This window comes from Bombina bombina, chromosome 9 (genome assembly GCF_027579735.1).
Source record: "Bombina bombina isolate aBomBom1 chromosome 9, aBomBom1.pri, whole genome shotgun sequence".
NCBI classification, from domain to species: domain Eukaryota; kingdom Metazoa; phylum Chordata; class Amphibia; order Anura; family Bombinatoridae; genus Bombina; species Bombina bombina.
Window position 1 is genome coordinate 101158664 of NC_069507.1, and position 10896 is coordinate 101169559.

The following is a 10896-nucleotide window of genomic DNA, read 5'->3' on the forward strand; positions in this document are numbered from 1 at the left end:
GAATGAAGAAAAATGAATAATAGGAGTAAATTAGAAAGTTGCTTAAAATGTCATGCTGTATCTGAATCATGAAAGAAAAAAATTGAGTTCAGTGTCCCTTTAAATGAATGACAATGTATGCAGCAACAGTTATGCAGCAACAGTTTAGTTGTTTAAAGGGATGCTAAATGTTACACTTTGTATAATCAGATCCAAAAGCGATATTTTAGATGGACTTTGATTCAGCAGTTCTAATGAAGATACTCTATATAACTTATTTTTTAATGTAGCCTTGAAACTCCCCACGCTCTAGCCGCCCATTTTAAAAAAACAATTTTTTTTTTTGTGATACCGTTTTTACCTGGTCTCCAATCATCGCTCTAATTTATGCAAATGCCATATGGCTAGAGCAACGATTGGAGAACAGGCACCAGTATTTAAAGACTACTCCTTCTCAGGGAGTAGGTTGGGCCTTGTATGACACAAATTAATTATCATGCATGATACACACCACTGCCAGCTCTCTGAGCTTGAAACCTGGTAAGCAACCTCTCACAGCATATGTGCGTAGGCTGCTGAAAAACAGTAATAATTTTTAGCAGAAGCATTTTTGCTAATGGAAGTATATTGAAAATATGCTTCTATTTAAAATTTAAATAAACCCATGCACATTTAAATTTTGACCTTTCTATCCCTTTAAAGGGACAGTCTACAATATATTTTTTATTGTTTTAAAAGATAGGTAATCCCTTTATTACCTATTCCCCAGTTTTTGCATAACCAACACAGTTCTATTAATATACTTTTTACCTCTGTGATTACCTTGCATCTAAGCATCCTCTGACTGCCCCCTGATCACATTACTTTTTATTTATTATCTATTGACTTGCATTTAGTACTGTGTTGTGCTAAATGTTGAATAACTCCTCGGGCGTGAGCACAATGTTATCTATATGGCCCACATGAGCTAGCAGTATCCTGTTGTGAAAAGCAAATAAAAAGCATGTGATTAAGAGGCTGTCTATAGAGTCTTTGAAACAGGCAGAAATTTAGAGGTTTAAAGGTTATAAAGTATATTGATCTAACAATGTTGGTTGTGCAAAGCTGGGGAATGGATAGTAAAGGCGGTATCTATCTTTTAAACAATAACAATTTTAGTGCACCAAACAAGATTTGCAGGAAATTCGAGAAAAAAGGAAAATAAGACCATGACAAATATTTGTTTTTATTTCACTTTTGTGACCATAAGTTACAGTAATTTCATATTCTTAAATCGGATTTCTATTAGCAGTTCCAAATTTGTGATTAAAGGGATAGAAAAGTCAAAATTATATTTGCATGATTCAGCTAGAGCATGTAATTTTAAGACATTTTTAAATTCACTTCTATTTTCAAATGTGCTTCATTTTCTTGGTATCCCTTGATTGAAAAATAATACACACATATCCTACACTAGTGGAAGCTTGTTACTTATTGGTGCCAGCACATATTTGTCTCTTGTGATTGGCTAACTAGATGTGTTCCGCTATCTCCCAGTAGTGCAATGATGTTCCTTCAACAAAGGATAGCAAGAGAATGAAGCAAAATGAATAAAATAAGTAAATTGGAAAGGTGTTTAAAATTCAATGTTCTATCCAAATCATGAAAGAAAATTTTTAAATTAGTTTAAAAAATACTTTTAAAAAGTTAAATAAAAACTCATTGAGCAAGCATGTCCTTTATACCCAACAGGTTCTCATACAAATGGTATTCAGATCATTTAACATCACTCTAGCCAATTGCAAAACACATATGGACTCTATTAACCCCATTAACCCATTTTGGATTTGAGTGATCGTCATCCATTATTGGTATTTCAGGGTACCGTTGTGGGAAATTGAAGAGTGTAAGTTAACAATTTTGTCTGTCTTTGACAAAATCTGAAAAATAAGATAGATTGGAGTTGACCTTTATTTTCACTAACTTTCAGATAAAAATACAATATACGTATGCAATCAACAAAAATATATGGATACAGAACTGTACATGTTCAAATGAAAAATAATATATATATGTACTGTATATATATATATATATATATATATATATATATATATATATATATATATATATATATATATATATATTGATATCTACTTATATATGTGTTGACCTTGAGCAGAATAAAACCCCAAATACATCACTGGTATATGGTAGATAGCCAAGAAGAGAGAATGAATATTAATAGACCTATAAACATTAGACATAGTTGTGCCATCAACTACAACTACAGGGAGGAGTATTATCTAAATCTTAATGTGACACTTAGAAAAGAAGAGACATCAAGATATGTCAAATATTAAATGAAGCTAGTTATCTAAAGCAGCAGCAACCATCTCACGGGTCTAGGGGAATGCATATGACCTTTTGGTGAGTTTCTCTGCTGTCCCATCATTTTCTCTGGGGCAGAAAATATTTTCAACATTTTGACCTCAGAAAATCTATATTCTCTATTTTACCCCACAAACAATTGCACACCCTCTCTGCTAAGTTACCAAGACTTAAAAGTTATTTATGGCCCATTTATCGACTTAAGGCCAGTGATGCAGCATTTTTAGTCATCTGATGACCAAAAACGCTCCAGAATGGAGAGAAATCCTCAGAACACTAATGATCATATCACCTGAGTGGAGAGCTTTAGGTCATCAGGCCTTAAGTGCTATTGGCCGGTGTATTTGGTGGCCTATAATTCATCTAGAGGTTCCTTCAGTTGGGGCAGTCCTTGAGATAATGAAACATTATACACTATAGGCTCTATGTATTGAAAGGCAGACGGACAGCTTCTCAACTTGCGAAGCTGTCCACCCGCCTTTGCTGCATACAGGCAGCGGATCTGTTTGTCCGTTGGCCCGTATGCATCATTACACACTCTGATGAGTGTGTAATACCGCCCCTTCATTTGCATGACCAATCGTGCAAGAGAAGGCATTGTCAATCACAGAGAGAGAGCAAGCTAATGAGTGCTGCTTCTTACATTGTGGGAAGCAGGCTTGCATGTGCTAACCTGCCCCCAAGAGCTCCTGAGCAGCTCTTGCTGCTTCGTACATGCAGCCCTAAATTGTCTTCTGAAATTATGGCTTCTAAGTACAGATAATCAGAGAATGTGTTTCAAATACTATAGCTTCTTTTTTTAGAGCTGTCACGTCACAAGCTCTAAAACCTTGGCACTCCAGATTGTTCAGAACTACATTTCCAATGATGCTCAACTGGACATCAGAGTGCATAAGCATCATGGGAAATGTAGTTCTAAAACATCTGGAGTGCCAAGGTTCACCATCACTGGAATAGGGTATACTTATTACTGTATATGTTCCTGGAACCAAAAAAAAAGGTAATTATAATTACTGTCTTGTATTAATTACAAACAACCAGGAGATAAAATCATTGCTCTCTTTGAAATAGATTACAAGTGATGTGCTAAATATATCACAGCCTTGATATTGCTATAATTTTGTATTACAAGGTGAAAGAAAATGGGTTTGCTTGAGAGCAATCTAATTAAACGCACTAACTCGACAGGAGTACATTAATTCTCCATGTGCACTTACCCAACATGAGTTATATTAAGGTGAGTTATGTATTTATTAAATATAAAAAAAACAGAAAAATATTAATAATTAATGTAAATAACTATTATAGATGTACTAAAATATTCTAAAAATTCTATAGAAAATCTATATGTATATTTTACAGTGTCTATAATAATCATTAATAATTATTATTAATATTTTTTCAATATTTTATATTTAATATTTACATAACATGCCTTAAGATAACTAATTCTTCATTTGTGCTAACCCGACACGTTCTATATGTATCTGATAATTTTAATGTAAAATATATATCTATACCTATATGTCTATATGAATAGACATACAGGTATATATATATATATATATATATATATATATATATATATATATATATATACATATATATATATATATACTTTTTCCTGTATGTACAGAACATTGTTTTTTTCTTCTGCTCTCTCTATTGAAGTCCATGGGGAGAAAAAAACATGGTCATGATATCTGAAGTCCTTTAGTTAGCGTGCGTCAGATTTCGCTCACGCGCAAAAGTTTTATTTTTAACTTGCAATACACGTGCTAACCTGTGTGCAAAATCTTTACTCTTTACTTATCTGAACTAACTACACTATTATTTGATTCACCTTTTTCTCCTTATATGGAAGAACAACTGAATTATCCTAGGAAAGCTGAGAGACTAAATACCTACCCACTGTCAAACTAGAAGCTTAGTCATAGCTCCTGTTAGTGTGCATATTTTTTCACACAAAAATATTGAAAAGTGTTAACCATCTGTACTATTTTCTGTTGTTTTTCTTCTTATATCTTGAAAGAATAACACACTCATCTAGGAATATTTCCTATTATTGGAATACTCCGTACTTGAAGAAAACTATATCCTTTCTTGAACTTTTGTTTCATACTCAGTTTTTGTTCACCTGTTTTTATATATTGTGTTATAATATTGGACACATCACATTTAGGTTGTTTTTTTTTTGCTTCTAGTAAAAAGGAAAAGCGCTAAACAGCACACTACTTGTAATCTGTCCCTTTGTTTTTATTAGAAAGGGGATGAAATTACTTCTATAAATTTGTAAAAAAAATATATAGGGAGTGGCTTGGGAGGTAGAGTTTTGGGGAGGTAGCACTTTTTGACCTCACCTACCATCTTGAGCTCCTTGGCTGCTGTGAACTACTTTCAAGAAAATCAGTGGCACCAAGGATTCCTATAAAGCTCCCAAATGAAGGAAATACTAACAAAAATGTTAAACTCCCAACTTTCCACTATATTGTGGGATTATCATTGCTTGGGAATTCTTCCCTCCTCTTAGCTTTCCCTTCAGGGCAAATGTTTGGGTTTCCAAACTAAAACCAGAGACTGGAAAGACTGGAAAGACCCATCGCCATCCAACCCGGCCCTTTTTACACCCAACCACCATATTGTACACCTGCAGTTGACATATTTGAAAAATCCTACTCTAAATAATTCAAATTTAAATTAATTTTGTGCCGTATTGAACAGCACTTAAAGGGACACTGAACCCAATTTTTTTCTTTTGTGATTCAGGTAGAGCATGCATTTTTTAGCAACTTTCTAATTTACTCCTATTAGCAAATGTTCTTCATTCTCTTGGAATCTTTATTTGAAAAGCAAGAATGGAAGTCTAAATGCCGGCCCATTTTGGTGAACAACCTGGGTTGTTCTTTCTGATTGGTGGATAAATTCATCCACCAATAAACAAGTGCTGTCCAAGGTGCTGGACTTTCTTTTTCAAATAAAGATAGCAAGAGAATGAAGAAAAATTGATAGTAGGAGTAAATTAGAAAGTTGTTTAAAATTGCATGCTCTATCTGAATCACAAAATAAAAAATTTGGGTTCAGTGTCCCTTTAACTCTACTTATGGTGAAACTTATACAACATGCTTATTGGGATACAGAAAATGTTATGGAATATTCACCTTTAACTCATTGCCTTTAATACTTCAGGGACCTACCACACCTTACAGTTGCAACTAACAAACTCAACAAGCATTAATAAACCTAGGCCAGTGTGGCAGAACAGTAAACATTCTATACAGATATTATACCAGCAATACTAAGAACAGATACAAGAGTTGCAACAATTCATTTTTGTTTACTTTATAGTTAAATAGTGCTTTACTTAATCTCTATTTCATAAGTTTGTTTAGTTCAGCTAATCAGTGAGGAGCTACAGAACTATTGATTATACCATGTTCGGTAAGTATGAGGAAACTATCCCAGGTTCCAGAAAAAATCTACAATTACCAGACTTCTACTCACTCATTTTTGTGACAAAGAATATTCTACATTATAAAAATATTCTTATTTCTAATACCAGAAAAAAAAACATGTGAGGGTCCAGTACAATTGAGAAATGAAAATTATAACTGACGCAAAAAGTATGATTTTATTTTACAAGTGAATCAATGTGCTTGCAATTTACAATAAATATTTTGAGTCCACCCAAGATAATTCCAAAACAACATCCAAAAAACCCCAAAAAAACTTGGACTTAAAAGTCTAAGGCTTAAGCTGTGCAGAATGATTTCACAGTCATGGAATTAGGACCCAAGTCGTAACGTTTTTAACAAATAATTCTTCACAGTACTGTATATTAATGCAAATCCTGTGATATACTTTCTGACACTTACAAAGACATGCTTTTATTTTCATTTTAGCCATCTATCTCTTCATTCTATTCTCCTTCCTCCTTATCTATATCTAAATATATTAGATGACGTCAGATAGAAAAAAATAATTCAACTAACATCTGGAAAAAATCTGTTTCCAAGCAGACAGCAAATCACCAAACCCACTTCTTGCAATTAAAGGAACAGTTCCTAATACAAAATTGTAATTAAAGAAGCAGGCTATCGAATTATCCTGTTGTAACTACTATAGCAAGCACTGTATAATAAGGACCATTCTTTACATGAGATTATATGATATGATACAGAGTGATATATTCACAACCTGGAACACAAAAGTATCGTTAAACTCTCTCTATATATATTTTGTTTGATTCTACCTTAAAATATACAAATTGTATGCATGTTACTATGACAATTAAAGCTTCACTTTTACAATTTGTGATGCATTCTGTGAGTTTGCATATGAGTTTTACTGTGTGTTACAGAACTGGTAGGTCTCTGGGTACTGGGTGTGCATTGTCTGTCATGATTTGTGCTTGATAGAATGTTCCAAAGTACAAAGAAATCCTCAAGGGAAATAAAAGGACAGCCAAGAATTGAGCAATAAGTATCAGATGCCAAACAGAAACTGTGACATGCAGGGACACACCCTGACTCACACCCACACAGCACAAATACACACATGCAAACACATAGCACAGATGTACACATGCACACACACAGCACAGATATACACATGCACACACACAGCACAGATATACACATGCACACACACAGCACAGATGTACACATGCACAGAGACAGCACAGATACACACACACACAGCACAGATACACACACACACAGCACAGATATACACATGCACACACACAGCACAGATACACACAGCACAGATATATACATGCACAGAGACAGCACAGATACACATGCACACACACAGCACATATATACACATGCACACACACAGCACAGATGTACACATGCACAGAGACAGCACAGATACACACACACACAGCACAGATACACACACACACACAGCACAGATATACACATGCACACACACAGCACAGATACACACAGCACAGATATATACATGCACAGAGACAGCACAGATACACATGCACACACACAGCACATATATACACATGCACAGAGACAGCACAGATACACACACACACACAGCACAGATACACACATGCACACACACACGCACACACAGCACAGATGTACACATGCACACACACAGCACAGATGTACACATGCACACACACAGCACAGATATATACATGCACAGAGACAGCACAGATACACACACACACAGCACAGATATACACATGCACACACACAGCACATATATACACATGCACAGAGACAGCACAGATACACACACACACACAGCACAGATATACACATGCACACACACAGCACATATATACACATGCACAGAGACAGCACAGATACACACACACACACACACACAGCACAGATACACACATGCACACACACACGCACACACAGCACAGATATATACAAGCACACACACAGCACAAATATACACATGCACACACACAGCACAGATATACACAAGCACATACACACACAACACAGATACACACATGCACACACACAGCACATATATACACATGTACAGAGACAGCACAGATCCACACATGCGCGCACACACACACACAGCACAGATATACACATGCATACACACAGCACACATATACACACACACAGCACAGATATATACATATATATACACATGCACACACACACAGCACAGATATACACATGCACAGAGACAGCACAGATATATACATGCGCACGCACACAGTACAGATATATACATGCACACACATATACACATGCGCACACACACACAGCACAGATATACACATGCACAGAGACAGCACAGATACATACATGCACACACACAGCACATATATACACACATGCACACACACAGCACAGATATATACATGCACACACACAGCACATATATACACATGCACACACACAGCACAGATATACACAAGCACATACACACACAACACAGATACACACATACACACACACAGCACATATATACACAAGCACATACACACACAACACAGATACACACATACACACACACAGCACATATATACACATGTACAGAGACAGCACAGATACACACATGCACACACACACAGCACAGATATACACATGCATACACACAGCACAGATATATACAAGCACATACACAGCACAAATATACACATGCACACACACAGCACAGATATATACATGCACACACACAGCACATATATACATGCACACACACAGCACATATATACATATATACACATGCACACAGCACAGATATACACATGCACAGAGACAGCACAGATATATACATGCGCACACACACAGCACAGATATATACATGCACACACATATATACATGCACACACACAGCACATATATACACATATACACATGCACACACACACACACAGCACAGATATACACATGCACAGAGACAGCACAGATACATACATGCACACACACAGCACATATATACACATATACACATGCACACACACAACACAGATACACACAGCACATATATACACATGCACACACACAGCACAGATATACACATATACACATGCACACACACACAGCACAGCACAAATTCACACACACAGCACAGGTACACACATAGCACAGATACACACACATAAAAGATACACACACAACACTAATGTACACATGCACACACAAATGCACACAGCAAAAATATACACATGTGCGTACACACACAGCACAAATACACACATGCACAAACACACACACATGTGTACAAATACACACACAGACTGTAAAAAATAATGCGAAACACATGTGATAGAAACATACAGCAAGCAAACCAAACATTCAATAATAGCAACGACAAGCATAGGCAAAATGAACAATAATAAAACAACTTAGAAATGTAAAAAGTGCCAGCAGACTGTCAGTAAGCAAAGGCTGGAGGATTCACTGATAAAACATGCTAACTGACAAACCCTATCACAGGGGGTAAACCTGCTGATTTAAAGCTGTCTCTTTTGTCTTTTCTTACCTGTCACCTGCTTTTGTCCCTGTCTCTGTCGCTCTATCGTTTGCAACTGTTTGTTTAAGTAAAGCAGAGAGCAGGAGCGACAGTCAGAGGAGATTGTTCCTCTCCACTAGCTAAATGCCTCAGCCCAGACCCAGCCCTTCTTCAGCTTCAGCCTATTAATCTGTGCTCATGAATATGAATGCTACCTCCTGCATAGTAATTGCTGTTACCAGAGCCAGCTTGTAGGGGAGAAAGCGCAGATGTAGGGAATTAGCAAGAGCTGTATAAGAAAAAACTTATGAATGCAATTGTGTGCCTTTAAAAATATATATTTAAAGGGACATGAAACCCAACTTTTTTTTTTCAAGATTCAGATACAGCATACAATTTTAAGCAACTTTTTTATTTACTTTTATTATCAATTTTGCTTCATTTTCTTGATATTCTTTATTGAAGAATCAGCAAAGCATTACTGTGAGCTAGCTGAACATATCTGTAAGCCAATGAAAATGGACATACAAGCGCAGCCACCAATCATCAGCTAGCTCTCAGCTCTTGAGCCTACCAAAGTATTCTTTTCAGAAAAGGATACCAATAAAACAAAGCTAATTAGATAATAAAGGTAAATTCAAAATTTATTTAAAATTGTATGTTCTGTCTGAATCATGAAAGAAAAAAAAATGGGTTTCATGTCCCTTTAATGAATTATTACATACTAATGTGTAATGTTTACATATACATTTTTTTCAGTTTGGTTTTGCCAGATGTTATTGTTTTACTTTTTGGCATCTCTGAACCAATCACAGTGTCATGTGTAATAAAGTAAACCCCTTTCTCTCAACCTTTTTGCTGTAAGTACCCTTACCCATATTTTTCCCCTAAGTACCCCAATAGCAATATATTAATATTTTAATGGGACAGTTAAGTCAAAATGAAACTTGAATGGATTGGATAGAGCATAGCATTTTAAGCAAGTTTCCATTTTCCTTCTATTATCTATGTTGCTTAGTTCTCTTGCTATCTTTTGGAAAAGATTAATCCTAGGTGAGCTTAGAAGTGCGTTTTTAGCCACCTGGCTGTAGGATTTGCAACAATGTTTACAGTAATGTTATACACAGTTTTAAACACTGCTACCATTGACTGCTAAAGACATGGGGACCCTCCTAGGCTCATCTCATCCTACCTAGGTTTACTCTTTAACAAAGAGGATAACAAGAGAATGAAGCACATTTAGTAGCAGAAGTAAATTAGAAAGTTGTTTAAAATGTATGCTCTATGTCAATCATGAACGTTTAATTTTGGCTTTACTGTCCCTTTAAAGGGACACCGAACCCAATTTTTTTTCTTTCGTGATTCAGATAGAGCATGTCATTTTAAGCATCTTTCTAATTTACTCATATTATCAATTTTTCTTTGTTCTCTTGCTATCTTTATTTGCAAAAGAAGGCATCTAAGCTAAGGAGCCAGCCAATTTTTGGTTTAGGACCCTGGACAGCACTTGTTTATTGGTGGATGAATTTATCCACCAATCAGCAAGAACAACCCATGTTGTTCACCAAAAATAGGCCTGCATCTAAACTTACATTC

At 35.7% G+C, this 10896-nt stretch overlaps 1 protein-coding gene across 1 annotated transcript in view; it reads right to left on the reverse strand.

Annotated features, from left to right (window-relative positions):
- The window catches only part of TNKS1BP1 (tankyrase 1 binding protein 1), a 127373-nt gene extending 117924 nt beyond the window's left edge, over positions 1–9449 (reverse strand). The window contains exon 1 of the mRNA XM_053692275.1: positions 9331–9449. The gene's annotated coding sequence lies outside the window, so the exon portion shown is untranslated. The remainder of the gene's footprint in view (positions 1–9330) is intronic.
- Between the last annotated feature and the right edge of the window lie 1447 nt (positions 9450–10896).